Genomic DNA, 13,027 nt, shown 5'->3' with positions numbered 1-13,027 from the left:
AACCTCAATCTCTTCTCCATCTATCATGATGCTGCTAATTGACCCAGTGGTGAGAATCTTTGTCCTTTTGATGTTGAGCTTCAATCCATATTGAAGACTACAGTCCTTGACCTTCTGCAGCAAACATTTCAGGTCATCTTCAGTTTCAGCAAGAAAGGTTGTGTCATTTGCATAACATAGATTGTTGATCAGTCTTCCTCCAATCCTGATGCCATATTCCTTCCCATAAATATCTACAGTGATATAAACAGGAAAGTATTTGACTACATCAAGAAGGTCTTAGAGTGGAGTCAATTGAGGCTTCACTCAAGTAGTTGTTTATTCATTCATTTATGCTTATTAGCACATTTTCTTTTCTAGACACTAAGAAATTTACAAAACTTAAAAAGGAAACAAGTTTCATTTGCACAAAATCTTAAAATGGATCATAAAGTAACAAATGTCTATGCAGATTATTTAGTATTTACCCCACCCAAGATGCATTCTGGCCCTTTCCTATAGGGGGAACAGTTTGTTCTCTACAAATTTTCCTCTGCAATCTGTTTGACTAAATTTTGTAGTACAATTTAGAAAGAAGGCCTGGTATGTACTAATTAAAAACATTTAATTCCTGTTGATTGGATTTGTACAAGACTTTAAAGATAAGAAGACACCATTCTTTCTTTTAGTTTCAATTTTTTAAGGGAATTGTCTTTTCTCAAATACTTTTATTGAGGAGATGTGAAAAGATCATGATGTTGTGTTTGTGTGACAGCTTTGTGCCCTTTACATGTGAGTGAGTTTTGAGAAAGATATCTAGACAAATTTTGTCATAACATAAACACCTAGTCTTTGCTGTTAAGAGTTTTGGTGACTAGGTGTTCAAGGACTTCACGGGCACATGTGCTATAGGCACATCCACTTCACATTAGACAGAAAAAACAACCAACCCATTCAAAAAAGCCTTTTAGATAGAGAGCAAAGCCAACTATTTAAGACGAAAGGTTGAGATGAAAGAGTTTATACTAACATACTGGAAATTTTCAGCTAGATTGTGTTTGTTAACCCAGGGTTAGGAGGTGCAGTTTCTGGAGTATAATTACTATGAATTAACAAAGTTACTTGGTCTTTAAAGTTTTGATGTTTAAAATTCTGAAAGAATTTGTTCAAATTTGTATTCGAGTTTGGTAAATAAACTAGTAGGAAAAAATTCTGAAGTTGTTCTAGAACTTGAAACTGCTAATTTTAAATGTATTTTAACTATATCACTGGGCCGGTGGAGAGGAAGGGGAAAAAAAGACAAAATAACAACCAAAAAACCCCAAACAGCCCACAAACAAAAAAGCATTTACACCAAAATGAGAAAGACATATGGATTTGATAACTCTCTCTGGAAAAATCAAAGACATCTGGTGGTTTTGCTATAAACAATTTTTAACATTTATAAACATAAAGCACTGGTCTAATTCATTGGTATTTTGGAATGAATTTAGTTATCATATGTCATAGTAGAAATGAGTTGTGCTTAGCCTTTTTGCACTTATGAGGGGAACCAAAAGTTTTCCTTTTATTAGTTAAAACTGTGTTTGAAAACGGAAAGCAGTATTTCAAATGGACTTGACAGTGGATTTCAGTAGGGAAAATCCTTAATGTTGTAGAAGGTATTTTTAAGAATAAAAAGAAGCCTATAACTTGGATGCCATTTGCTGATATCTAAAAGACCTCCTACATTTTTACATGCTGCACTTTATTTCTTTAAAGTATTCTGTGTTTTATTTATCTAATTAGTTTCACCGTGGTAGAATTCGCTTTACTGAAGTAGTTGCGCTTTGCTGCAAGCTGAACAGCATCAGGGCCCACAGATTTCTAAGATAAACTATAATTCATAACGGCCAATACCACCTTTTTCTTTGTAGCTGGGTAACCATTTATGTTTGAGGTGAAGATGTTAATATGGAAATTTTGTGAGCGAGCAAAGAGGATGAATACTATCATTCTAATTTATAACCTTTCATATAAGGCCAAATGTAAAGGCAACTTCAATTGTTTTATATCTCAGGGACAGCACATAGCAGATGTGTGAAATTTGGAGTGTTAGACATAAACTTTTATTGCCAAATTATAAATAATTTCTTCCACTTATAATATTCACCTTTCAAGTTCATCTTGATTAAAATACAAGGGCAGCTTCAGCGCAGTTGCGCTGAATTAGACAGCGGAGAGAGGTTTTGTCAGGTTCATGGTGGAGTGTGCAGCAGGACAGCATTTGAAAAACCTCTCCCTGCAGGAGCCCAGCCCCTGAGCACATCTCTTTTAAAACTCAGGTCATGCCAGAACAGTGGCTAATAATGCCTGAATATTTATTTCAATATCTTATGCAGTCTATCTTAAACTAAATGGCTAAGCAGTAGAATACATCTCTTCTTTCACTATAACTGATAGAATAGACAGGGGAAAAGGACTAAAGGAATTCTGGGGGTTTGTCCATATAAAATGTGCCACTAGCCTAAAGGCTGAGCCTCTCTGGAAGTTCAAATCCAAATCTATCAACTACGCAGTGATAGAAAGATGAGCAATATCTTCCCATGCTATTTATAGTCTCAGAAATCCAATGGAGGGTTTCTTCCAATGGAAAGTAAAATACATGTCAGTTCCAGCTCAATGGCAAAGAATTTGAGTTTAGTTGAATGAGTGAGAAAGGAAGGTAACTCCAGTCTATGCCAGCTTTTCATACTAGCTAATGTAAGGAGCTCTGGTAACATAGTCGGTTATCTGTTGCTCTAACAAAAAGTCAGATGTTCAAACCCACCAGCTGTTTCAAGAGAGAAATATGGTATTCTCCTCCTGTAAAGATTTACAGATATGGACATCTATTGGAAGGTTATTGTGAGTTAGAATTCCCTTGACAATGGTGACTATACAATGTATGGCTCAAATAAAACCAGCCAGTGTTCATAGGAGCTTTATATTAATGTGATGTTTTAAAACCTATTTCAAAGACTCTTGGTCAGTTCAGTTCTATGTTTGCATCTGTTATCATCATCTTCATAAACATAAAAATATAATAATTCCCGTGTTCATAGACTGTTGAGTTGTTGTTGTTATGTGCCATTGAGTCACTTGCAACTCATAGCAACCCTATGTACATCAGCTCTAAACTCTGCTCTGTCCCATGCCAATCTCATTGTATCCTACATATTCATCCTGATTGCCCCAGTCACCGAATCAATCCACCTCCCAGAGGGCCTTCCACTTCTGTGCCTGCCCTCCACCCTCCCAAGCACGATGTCCTTCTCCAAGAACCGGCCCCTCCTTACAACATGACCAGAGTATGTCAGAAAAAGTCTCAGAATCCTTGCCTCCAAGGAGCAGCCCGGTTTAACCCTCTCCAAGATGAATCTGTTTGTTGTCTTGGCAGTCCATTGTACCCTCAGCACTCTTCTCCAACACCAAAGCTCAAAAGCATCAGTTCTCCTTCTATCCTCCCTGGTCATTGTCCAGCTTTCTGACACATAACAAGTGATTGCAAAGACCATGGCCTGTATCAGATGCACCTTAGTCTCCAGAGACACACAGTTGCTCTTCACTACTGTTGAGTATTTTATAAAATAAAGTAGATCAACATATTTCTTTTAGGAATATAGTCATTAAAGGTAGTAGGTAGTTAAAGGCATAGGTACAAAGAACTGTACAAATAATGAACAAACAATTAAGTGGTAAATGTTTGTTAGTATTTCTGAATGTGTTTGAGACGGCCAGGTTGGCACAGAGTAGAATGGTGTTTAGAGCTCTTGTACTAGGATCACTATGAGTCACAAGCGACTTGATGGCATATAACAACAACATACCAGAATCTCCCTATTAAGAAGTATAGTTTCTGTTTTCAGTGCTCTTTATATAATGCTTTTTCATATATATTATTTTCTCACTTAATCATCATGAACTACTAGGGTAATAAAAGCAACTTTTCTTTTCCCCATTGTAAAAATAAAGAAATAGGTCCAAATAAGTTAGTATTTTCTGGACCAAGAAAGGTTTGGCAAATCAAACGTGGAAGAGCGGAATTCAAGTAATGAGCTTTACCACTTCATGACCATTAAAGTTTTTAGTTCATAAAGACAATGATAGAAAAAGCAGAATTAAACCTTGCCAAATTGTTTTTGCAACTTCGTGGTAAGGAATTATGCTATCAATGGCAAAAGTACAAGGTTCAAATCCACCAGCTGCTGTGAGGGAGAAAGCTGGGTAATCTTCCTGCAATTTACAGCCTCTAAAGACCTGTTGGAGGAGGTGAACAATCAGTAGGTTCTGACTCAATAGCACACAACAACAATAAATTAATAGGGAGCTCTCCTGGCCTAGCCCATAAGGAACTGTGTTGTTAACACTAAGGCATGAGGTTTGAATCCACCAGGGGCTCAGAAGGTGAGAGATTCACTTTCTTCTTGTGTAACCTCGGAAAACCCACTGGAAGGTCAGCTGTGAAGTTGGTTCTGACTCCAAAGATTTGTGTGAATTGTAAAAAAATAAGCTAATATTTATTTGTAGTGTTTGAAAACTTATTTTTTGTGAACGCCAACTGGATAGCGGTAAATCTATTGCCAAATAAGTCTTGCACAATTTTTGTCTTTTATAATAACAATATTCTAAACTGAGAGAAAAGCAGGTAAAGTACTGCAAGTTGAGTCAGTACACATAGACTCCAAGCTGGAGGTAAGGAGGGGGCAGTACAGATACATTTACACAGAATTTGGGGGGAGCAATGCTCATGAAATAATCTGAGTTAGTGAGCTGTTTGTGTAGTTTGGCTCTTACAGAGCTTGGCCCTTTGGAAAAAGTTGTGGCTGTTCTGCAGATGAGCCAGGCCCTGGGGTTTCCTCACTGCCTACAGTCTATCACACTGGCCCATTTAGGGTTCAGTCAGTGCTCTCTGGCAAAGGAAGGAGCCCCCAAATAGCTGACTCTCCGATGGGTTTCCAAGGCTATAAAGAAAATGGGAGGAGACTGCTCAACTCTTTCCCTTCTAGCCGCTGGTGGATTTGAACCTTCAATGAGACTGTGACTCAAAAGTTAAGTAAAACCAGGGAGGAATGTGGTGCAATTTGATGTCTTCTGGGAAGGTTTTTCTTTTTATCTCAGTATGCTTGTTCTTTGCAATTAATTATTTAAAGAACTAATATTTTTAATTTACATTATATTTTATATTGCAAAAGCTTGATGTACCTGGAACTGCTTTGTCTTTATCCAAACTGAGCCTTTATAGAAGAATTTAAGAAAGTATCTCTCTTCTCTATGATATCCCTCCACTCATTCTGTCTTTGTACTCATTGAGCTTAGGTTCACAAGATCGGGGATTCATTTGTACTTTAAGAACTCTACATCAAGCTTCCTACACTAGTAACAGACTTAGGGATTTAATGTTTTAAGATATATTAGCACTTAGTTTATGGCATTACAAATCACAGAAAGGATTAAAGCCACATATTTAAACTGATGAGTATACCTGAAGAATACTTAAAATTCATACAAAATTCCAAACTCATTAGAACTACTGTTTGCAATACAATTTACGCCATGATACTTTTGAGATTTTAATCTTTTCTATATCAATTGGCATTGCCAGACACAAACCTCTTGCTAATATACATTTAAATCAAAACTCAAAAGTAAATTTAAATATTTGTATTTGCTTGCTTTTTCAATTAATTAATTTCCATTAAATTATTAGGACACATTTCTTGGTACGCAAAACATTAATTTGCCAGTAATTTCTAGTTTCTAATTAATTAACACTATTTATTAACATTTAAGCAAGAAAATTCTACCTAAAAGATCGCTTTGTGCTTTTAGAGGAAGGGTTGTCTTCTTATTATTATATTTTAAAATATCGTATTTGACATTCTGTTAAAAGAGCCCACCAACGCTTTTTAATTTTAACTTCCTAAGACCGTCTTTGCCACAAAGTAAACCAAAGAGCTGGGATTTGCGCGCGCCTATGAAGTCTAACATTTTGGGCCCCTGCAGGCTGCCGTAGCCACAGAGAGCACTGATTGGCTGAGGTGGAAGGCCGCCGCTGCCGGGGGCAGTTTTGGCTTTCGCTGCGATTTTCTCTCGGAGGCCGGGTTCGCGCGCACCTGCAGTGGAGGTTCGAGCTCTGTTTTGCGAGGTGAGCTTGGCGGCCACACGAGCTGGGGTGGGGGGGTGGGGGGGGTAGCCTCGCGCAGACCGGGGTTCGAGACCTCTGTGTTTCATCGTGCAGGGCAAGATAACGGGGAACTGCAGCTGCAGTGGCCTCAAGCCTGGATGCACCGTAGGGTCTGGACGAAGTGGAGTTCGGATCCAGGGAGAGAGGGCTGCCTTCAGGTCCCAGGAAATACCGCGCCCCTTCAAAGGGAGATCTCGGGCTGTCGGCTGGGGTTGTTGACCCTGGCCCTTGGAACCACTACCTGCAAGGCAACAGGGGAGGAAAGGCATGGTCCTGGGTCGCACAGAGTTTACCTCCGAGGTGGTCTGGTTTACGGAGCTCCTCGAGGCATCCCAGCGGCAGCATAGAGATTTGGTGGCCAGGTGGGGCAACCCATGCCCGGGCTTCTCTCTTTTTTTCAGGGAATTTTGAAGCATCTCTCGACGTCCTCCTGGCCTTGTTTAATCCCCAGAATTTAAGGACAGGACCAGCTAGCTGACCACCTCATGTTGTCAGGTGTGGGACATCCACCCACTATTGAATTTAAAAAGAATAGTGTTAAATCCTATCTAGCTAGAGGTTTTCTGTGATCGTGTACATGCATGATATTTTTATTTGAGGGTAAGTACACCAAGAGTGCTCCCTTAAAGTCAAGGGTGGCGAAGCTTCCTCTCATACTTTGGACATGTTGTGCTAGGAGAGGCTGTTCCTTGAACAGGGACATCACACCATACTTGAAAAGGAGGCCGCGGGGGCGTGGGGCAGAGGGGTGTTCAGCGAAAGAGGAAAACCCGCAAAGAGATGAACTGACCCAGTGACTGCAGCCTTGGGTTCAAGTATGGCAGAGATGATGAGGCTGACACAGGATAGGGCAGGAATCAGATATGTTATTCATAGGGTCGCTGGAGTTGTACATGACTCGAAGGCAGCTAAAGGCAACACATGTAGGATGGTGGAGCTCAGATGGTGTAGTCCATAGGGAGTTGAGCTGCTTACCCAAAGACAGCTCTTATCAGGAGTTTCAAATCCACCAGCTGCTTCATGGGAGAAAGAAGGACAGTCTCTTCCCACTGGAGGGTCAACTGTGAGTGAGTTGGTTCTGACTCTACAGCACTAAGTTGCATAGTTGAGTTGAGGATAGGGACAGTCCAGATAATGTTGGTAGTGGCCTCCTAACCCCAACAGTAAAATGTAATTTTTGTAGAAACAATGGAAAATGCAGGTGTCTTTCGGGAAGAAAGTAGTATTCACTGCAAACATTCTTTATGTACTTCACTTTTGTATGCACTTGTTTTACCTGAACAAAGATTGTCTGCTTTTTTCTTTTTTACCTACTTAATATATATGTGTAGTTTTCCACTTCCATTTAAAAACATTTATCATTTCTAACTTTTTAACTTCTTTTTGGAGGTGCTCTGGTACAGTAGTTAAAACACTCACCCGCTAACTGAAGACGTAGCAATTCAAACCCCCTGTCTGTCGGAAGGGAAAAAGAGTTGACAGTCAACTTTCATAAAGATTTACAGCCTGAGAAACCTTGTGGAACATTGCTGCTTTTTTTCCTGTATGGTCACTGTGGGTTGAAGTTGAGTGGATGACAGTGGGATTGGTTTTAACATTCCAGATAATACTTTTTATAGAAACCATGTATCAGATTATTTCCTTGAACTAGATTCTCAGAAGTGGAATTATTAAGTCATGTGGTATGGGCATTTTTAAAAGTCAAAATTCACTTTGCCAAATTGTTTAAAAAAAATTTAGTAGTTTAACATCATTCATTTAGACTGTCTTTCATCAAAAGTGTGATAGCTTATAATACATTGCTAACACGTTAATCAGCCAACCTTTTTGAAATTGTTTTTTGTTAGTGGTTTCTGTAAGTCTACTTGCTTGAATATTATACACCTTTTAAAAGAAACTTGTGGGCTATGTGTAAGTGAGCAAAAAAGGGAGAAAAATTAAGAGTTATTGCATGGGTTCACTGAGTGTTAGAACAGGAAGAGTCTTCTGTGATCATCTAGTATAACTTCCTTATTTTGCAGGTGAGGTAGCTGGGACAATGAGAGGTGAAATAAATTAACCAAGTCATGCAGCTAATTTAGTAGCAGAGCTTGGATTTGAACCCAGCTTTCCTGCCTCCCAAATGAGTACTCTCTACAGCTGCATCAGGCATAGTAGATAATAGAATTTAAAAAGATATTTACCTTATCTGGAGTTTTAAATTATTTTTAAACTATACTGAGTAGCAAAGAGTTAACTGTATGAGGGAGCTATACAACTAAAAAAATTGAAATGTGACCTTTTTCATGGCGAAAATGAATTGCTCATGGCATAGTATTGCAACCTTTTCAAGATATTTACATTTTATTCTAATTCTTAGTATGCCTGAGTCAAGTATCCCAGTTGTTTTTAGTAAGTGTATTTGTAATCCAACTTAGTTGTTAAGTTCATATTGGTTATACTTTGAACTATTTTAAAGCTCCTTTTGCATTAAGACCAGAGAACAGTGATTTTTCAGTCAGAGGTTTTAGAGCATGGTTCCTGAGCCTCAGTCCTGTGCCTTGTAGAATGGTTAGCCTCATTCCTCAGTTCTACCCACTAGATAACCTGTAGCATTACCCTTCCAAGTCACAATAATAAAAAATGCCCCACCCATAGTTGAGCTGTTTACCTAAAGGAGTCATTTGGGGAGCTTTATAAAGTACACATTACACTGCCCTTGTCTAGAGGGTCTAGAGTCAGACCCTCAAAAAACAGAAACTCATTGCTGTCAAACTGTGACTGATTCAGAGCTGACCCTCTCTTGGCCTTTGAGACTGTAAATTGTAAGGGAGATTACCCATCCTTTGAACTGCCAGAGGGGCCTGACAGCAAGGCTGTGGACTCATTAGAACTCTCTTAAACTTTGTGAAAGAACTCTCTTAAACTTGCAAAGTTAAGCAAAGGCTTATAAAGACAGTTTCTTGCAAAGCTAAGCAAAAATATAGTGTTGACTTCTTGCTCCTAAATTTTTAGAGTAGACCTAGTAATGTGTTTTAATAAGCATCTCTGTTGACTCTGATTAAGCTGATTCTTTATTGAACAACACAGGACTATTTCCATTTTGTCTTCTTTTATGAATTCAGAAATTAAGTATTGCTGTGCTGGTGGCTATTGACATGCATAGAAGATTCCACACCAGGCATACTTCCCATAGTTTGTTGGAAGAAAGGGCAACTTTTACTTGGTGCTGGACTTGAACTTCTTCCATAGTTAGGTAGCATGCTTAAGAATTATTGTTACATGCCATTGAGTCAGACGGACTCCTAGCTGATCTTCTGGCGAGTTTTCAGAAGCAGTTAATCATATGGGAGGAGCTTGCCCACTCTAGTCCCTTGGAGCAGCCGGTGGTGATTCGAACCACATGCCTTTGGGATTGCATCGCAGCTTCCTACTCCTTACCACTGGAGCTCCCTCTTGGGTAGTAGGGCTATCAAATAAATAAAACATCCTATCTCCCCCAAAGTTTAGAACCCACTGTGAGATACTCGCCAGCAAACAAGAACAATTACGAAATGGCTTGTTATTTGCCATTGATCACTTGGTCCTTGGCAAAGAAAGAAGAGAAACAGTTCCTGCTGCGCAGGGAGGAGGCCAGTGATACGAAACCCAGCTAAGAGTGTTATGCTCTAAAGGGAAATACTTAAGAGAGCTATTCCCAGTCTCTGGTGTTTTCCTCAGACATGGATAGATTAGGTGTAATGTTATACTTTTGGCAATTTTTTACTTTTCAGTTTCTTTTCAAATTGTAAATATTCTAAGACTGAAAATTGACAGGCAAACATTGTGATATGAAACAGGGGTTTTTCACATATTCAGCTCAGTGACACAGTTCAGAATCAGACTGTCCACTTCTCAACTATCAGAATGACTGAAAACACAGAATTACAGGACCAGATTCTCGCAAGGACATGGAGCCTCATGAACTCATATTCGTTGCTGGTGGGAATGCAAAATGGTACAGCCATTTTAGAAGTTTCTGACAAAACTAAACAATCTTCCTATGTGATCTAGACATCTAGCTCCTCGATCTTCGCCCACAGGAGTTGAATATGTATTAGCCACATAAAAACCTGCATGTAAATGCTTTTAACATTATCCATAATGACCAAAAAGGTCCTTGGTAGCTGAGTGGATAAACTGTACTAATGTAAATTAAAGAAATAAACTATCAAGGGCTGTTTTGGTGGGTTTTTTTTTTGTTGGTTGGTGTTGTTTTTGTTGGGTTTTGTTTTGGGTTTTTTTTTTATAGGCATAGAGGAATGTAAAATACACAGTACTAAATGAAACAGCATTGTCTTGGAAAGCTATATGCGATGTAATTCCATCTAAATGACTTTCCACGCAAGATGAAACTATGGAGAGAGTAAAAAAGATCAGTGGTTGCCGAGAGTTTTGTGATGGAAAGATATATAAATAGAGCATAAGGAGTTTGATTGTTATGTGTTGTAATTGACCAGCTAACCCTCTAGAGGGTTTTCAGAGGCAGTAAGTAACACGGAAGAAAATTGCCCACCTTTCTACCATCAAGCAACTGGTAGATTCGAACCATGTGTCTTTAGGTTGCAGTTCAGCTCCTTAGCCCTTGGCCTCTAGCGCTCACTTAAGGGATTTTAGGGCAATGAAACTATTCTATATAACACGGTGGTAGATACATGATTTTCTATGTTTATCAAACCCATTAAGATTCACTCATTGCCATCAAAACAGAACCAACTCATAGCTGACTCTTCAGTGGGCTTTCAGAGGGTGTAAAACACACAGGAGAAGATTGCCCATCTTTCTCCCTTGCAGCAGCAGGTAAATTCGATCCATGCACCTTAGAATTGGCAGCACAACTCCCTACTCACTAGGCTACCAGAGACCTGTACTATACAAAGCAAGAATCTTAATGTAAACTGGAAGGAGATCTGGTGGCTTAGCAGTAAGGTGTGCTGCCAATCCAAAGGCATGCAGTTCAGATGCACCTAAGGGTACACAACAGCAATAGTGTAAACTGGATTTTGTTGTTATGTACTGTTGTGTTGGAACAGTCTCATTGCTGACCTTTCAGCAAGTTTTCAGAGGTCCTAAATCTCATGGGAAGAGATTGTCCATCTTTTCCCCCACAGAGCAACTGGGGTAATTTGAACCATGTACCTTTAGGTTAACAGTGCAGCTACTTACCACTAAGCCTTCGGAGCTGCCTAACTGGATCTTAGTTAATGGTAATGTATCAATATTGGTTCATCACATAAATGTACCACAGGAAGTAATACGCTAATGGGAAATGTGTGTAGAGGAGAGAGGGATACACTGAAACTATATTTTCTGCAGTTTTTCTGTAAACCTAAATCAGTAAATCTAAAAAAAGATTTTTAAAAAAAGAAATCATTCTAGATAGACTTTTTGTTTGACTATTTATGCCTTTTCAGTTTAATTTGCAGTAGTTTGCCACTTCAGGTCCTTTTCCGGAAGTGCTGTGTCTCCCTCACTAGCTTTCTCTCTGTGTCCATAGCTGTCCTTCAGATTTGGCAGGAGAATCTGACATACTCAAAGAGCATTTATACCTTTGAAAGGACTTGGGCTTTAGGGCCAAGCCTTCATTTTGCCAAACTACATCATACAATTACTATGTGAATTACGTGTGAATTGAACACTGCCATGCACATAGTTAGGGAGCCCTCATGGCTTAGTGGTAAGAAATTTTACTGCCATCCCAGAGGCATGAAGTTCAAATCCACTAACTGTTCCAAGGTAGAAAGATGGTCTGTCTCCTTCCATGTGATTTACAGCCTCTGTAACCTGTTGGAGGGTCAACCATGAGTCATTTCCAAGTTGATGGCACATAACAACAGTAACACATAGTTAGATAGACAGTTCGGCTATTTTTCCCTGTCCCTTTTCATAAAAATCTATAAGGCAATTCACAGATGTCCTACTACTGGACCTCTCAGTTGTTTCTGGCAGAAAATATACTGCCTTTGACTTAATAGGCATTTATGAAATTAGGTCATTTAAAACAACCTGAGTAGGAGCTGAGAGAAGGAGAAGAGGCATAGAGGATGATTATGGCTTTAATTTTGAAGGGAGAACTTTTACCAAGGTGACCCTGAAGAAAAGATCTGTTTCCTGTTACATGTTTATGGTCCAAGAATCTTATCTCTTCCTTCAAAAATCATCAGAATGGTTCCTTCTGCCTCATCCAATTTAAAAGATGAAAACTTAAAATTACTTGAGCCAAGTGATGGGAAAAATTGTGGTGTCAGAACCAATTTACTCATACAAAATGGATTTATAGGCAAGTCATTAAGTAACAGAGAGTACCAAGGAAGTCTAATGAAGACTAATGTAAAATATATGCCTCTCCTAGAATGATGGATAAAATGTGTTTAAGGCAACAACCTCTTTTGAAATAACGATTTTTTTTCCCCTACGAGATTTAGCAGAATGTAGATCTTCTGGAGAATAAAGAAGCTTCTATATTAGTCCTCTTTCATTTCAGTATACCCTATTAGACAGAGGAACAGAAGACTTGGGTGGGAAAAAACTAAAGTATACAAAAGAGTGTAAATAGTGGCAACTTGTATCAGATACAACCAAATGCTAAATGATGCCATAACACAATGAAGTAAGATGGCCTGTCCTTATTATCTGAAGCAGAAAGTGAAACCCCAGCAGCTTCTTGTTAAAACCTTCCCTTATTTCCTGTCACTGACAAGTCCCAAACTAGCCAGTACCTAAAATTGTCCTGTACTTGTGCAAAAGATTCCTGAGTCTAACTTCATGTTTTTTTGTGGGTTTTTTTTCTGTTTTTTTTTTGTTTGTTTGTTTTTCTATAATTAT

The 13,027-nt window shown here is 38.9% G+C and overlaps 1 pseudogene; it reads right to left on the bottom strand.

Moving 5' to 3' along the window:
- The window catches only part of LOC102844871, a 13,829-nt pseudogene extending 7,229 nt beyond the window's left edge, over nt 1–6,600 (bottom strand).
- Between the last annotated feature and the right edge of the window lie 6,427 nt (nt 6,601–13,027).

Source organism: Elephantulus edwardii, unplaced genomic scaffold, assembly GCF_000299155.1.
Source record: "Elephantulus edwardii isolate Elephantulus edwardi_28Jun2011 unplaced genomic scaffold, EleEdw1.0 scaffold00053, whole genome shotgun sequence".
Lineage (NCBI taxonomy): Eukaryota > Metazoa > Chordata > Mammalia > Macroscelidea > Macroscelididae > Elephantulus > Elephantulus edwardii.
Note: the sequence above shows the minus strand (reverse complement) of the source record. Positions and strands in the feature narration are given on the sequence as shown.